We start from the raw sequence: 3,552 nt of genomic DNA on the forward strand, positions 1-3,552 counted from the left end.
GGCTTTGAGGGGACCCCAATTTTAAAGTTTCATAGTAAAAAAGAGTTACTCTCCTATTTTATTCTCTCCATTTGTCAGTGCAGGAATCTGACAAACAGAGCATCATAGACTGGAGGCTATTCAGTTTCTGGTTAAGTTTTCTTCACCAAAGCAGAGGCCACTATCTATTGGGGCAGTCATTCTACTGTTGACCATCTCTTACTACTAGAACTGTTCTTTTAATTATTTAACTGGAGCCTGTTTCTTTGCAAGCTCAATCCTGTCAGTTCTAGACCTGCCCTCTGGATTAGAAGAGAACAAGTCTACTTCATGAAGGCCATCCAGATATTTGAGGACATCTGTCAGTTGATTGTGGGCCCAGAACTCATCACAGTTACATAACCTTGTCCCCCCCCACTAGAGCCCCAATAGTGGATGGCATATAAACTAACTAACTAACTAACTAACTAACTAACTAACTAACTAACTAACTAATAATAATAATAATAATAATAATAATAATAATAATAATAATAATAATAATAATAATAATAATAATAATAATAATAATAATAATAATAATAATAATAATAATAATAATAATAATAATAATAATAATAATAATAATAATAATAATAATAATAATAATAATAATAATATGCAGATAACAAAGCTGTATTCTTGATCTCTATTGTTGATCTAACTGGCTGGATAGCTCAGTGGTGTAGATTTCTGGCTGAGGAGTCCAAAGTTAAGAGTTCAATTCCCCACTGTGCCTATAGAGAAAAGAGCTAATCTGTGTGGCCTTGGGCAAGCTACATAGTCCCAGGGTGCCCCCAGAAGTTGTGAATTGTAAACCATTCTGAGTATTCTCTACCTGGAAGACTTTCAAAAGGATCCTAAGTCAGAATTGACTTGATGGCACACAATTCTTATTTTATTTTTGATATGTAGCAAGAAATCAGATTTGGCTGTGTTCTGTGCTACTAGCAACAGATACTTCATAAAGCTAATGAGTTTTAACTGATCACTCAAGATGAATCTGACTCAAGCTTCTTTGCATTCTCACTTATTACCATGCTTCCTGGGGATTCTGGGATGTGTGGTCCAAAAACTAACTTGCAATCTGCACCCTCAGCAATGTATTATTACCAGTCTCTGTTGTACATACTACTGTGTTGGCACAAATCCTAAAAAGAAAAAAAAATGCTTGGCATCCTTGCTCCCATGATGAGCCAAAAGGTGCCTCTGGAGAGCCCACCAGGGCTCATAGCATTGTTCCCACAGTTGCTTGACTCCCAGCAATGTGCAATCAGTTAAATGATGACTCTGAACAGATTCTATGTTCTGTATAACCACAAAGACTAAGAACTATTGATAGGCTTATTCTTTATGAATTTGTTTAATCCTCTTTGAAAGCCATCTAAGCTAGTAGCCATAACCACATATCTTGTGGCACAAAATGCCATAAATTAATTATGCATGGTATATAAAAATACTTCACATTGGTTAATAATAGAACAAAAGGAGATCAAACTAGTTCAAAATAAATGTACATCAGAAATAGGATTGTCTACAAAGAGAAATCTGTGCACATGCAAAGACATTACATTGTGGATTTTATAACTCCTGGGGCTATTAAAATACTATTGCTTATACAGTAGTATCTAGCAGCATTATAGGCCTGTGTGTTTCAAGGAGCATGGCATATATTCATTATTAATATCATCAGTCATCAGTCAAGTGTGGAGAAGACCTTGGTTTTCCTCCATGTACTGTGGTGTCTGCTCTACATGCTTCAACTCTCTTGACAATGAGGTGTGAAGGTGAAAGGTGAACACCTCTCTTTCCACTTCCCATAAATGTACAACAGCTGAAAGCATGGTTTATTTTTCCATTATTGCTGTGCTGGACCCATGAACAGACCAAACAGAGCAGTTAATCTAGACTACGTATTGTTCTATGCTTTAAAAAAGAGAGAGCTAGGGACAAGAAAATAGTGTCAGCCTAGCTGATTTACTTTTACAGTACTTCTTTGCTGATGATCATGAGGCTGAACTATTTCTTAATCTATTCTTTTAGTAACTGGCAATCAGATGTTCTGCTGCTTGGGGCAAAGGAGAAAAACGGCATGTTCACAATTTTATTGCATAACAGGACTGGGCTGGGAGTTTGGTCTCATTTCAGCCCTGAAATGGGAGCCTCACCACAACTGAGGGCAATGGAAGTGGCAGTCAGGTCACATAGCACACATAGCTTTATTTTCTAACAACCTGGAACTTCTCCCTACCCCCTTTATCTGTCACCTAAGGCAACCTTATCCATTAGGCTTAATACTGCCAGACCAGCACACCTGGTGCCCTTGTTTTAATCCTCTGAGGTAGCGGGGTGATGCGCTGATCTTCCTGGTCAAGCCTGGGTCATCCAGGTCTCAGTCTGACTAACATGGCTACACCGCACCAGCTCTCAAGCCAACTGTAGTAAGAGAGAAGTTGAGCTGGTCACTTTTCTCCTGGACAATCAGTCCTGGACACCCCTCAATTGAAACAGGATGGTTCCAAGATGGTATGATTGACCTTGTATGGTATGAAATCACCGAGAATAAAGTGATCAGTGAGACAGGAAAGGCTTCATGTCATTCTCTGAGGCCCTGCGCCTCTCACAACTGGTGTGAAACCACCAGCAGGACGTTGCTCTTGCCTTCCCATGTCTTGCGGTTGGGTCTTTCCACAGGAATCTGGTTGGCCACTGTGGGAGCAAATTTGTGGAGTGCAGTAAGCTTTTGGTTCGATCCATCAGGGCTCAGGAGGCCATGAAGAATGACTCGGGGCAAAGGGTGCCCTGTCAGGTTGCCAGAATCCTAGCATTCTTTGGGGAGAAAAAAGCTTTTTTTTTCTTGTTGTTGTTGTGAATATCATGCCCCAGGATTCTGAAGCCAGCCTGACCATGGGCCCTGCTGACTGGAGGTTTGTGGGGAGGTGTCGTCCAAGAAGGAACGTTTCCAAATTCTGGGATGGAGAAGAAGAGGAGCAGCAGCAGCAGCAAATGCAAGAGGTCAACGTTAGCCGGCGCCTCCACTGCTGCAACCTCAGGTCTCTTACAGCCTGATGGAGCCCCTTCGTTCTTCTCTCCCCTCCACTCCGGACTTGATCCTCTTTTCTCGTTAATCCTCATTTGCCGCTCGAGCTTGCCCCGGCGTTGCGAAACTTAGCCTTCTAAAAGATAAGGATGCCTATAATAACTGCGCGGCCGCCGTTTGTGAGGGGATTTCTGCCTCGCCGGTGGGGGGAAAAAAAAAGGGGGAAACTGAAGCTCTCCCTCCCGCCGGCACCTTCCCTTCTCCGCTTCCGACCTCGGCGGTGGTACAACCCACGCGAGGAGGGACACCGGCCCCTTCGCGAGCGCCGCCTCCGCCGCCGCCGCCTCCTTCTTTCCCTCCTCCCCCCCCGGGAAAAAAAAACGCTTGGTACGTTCTGCTTTTGCCTGCCAGAGCTGGAAGGGGAGCGAGCAGCCGGAGTTGCACCCTCGCGCCCCGCTGGAGGAGAGCGAGCGAGCCTCATTGCTGGACCACTC

The sequence above is a fragment of the Pogona vitticeps genome, chromosome 4 (assembly GCF_051106095.1).
Source record: "Pogona vitticeps strain Pit_001003342236 chromosome 4, PviZW2.1, whole genome shotgun sequence".
NCBI lineage: Eukaryota > Metazoa > Chordata > Lepidosauria > Squamata > Agamidae > Pogona > Pogona vitticeps.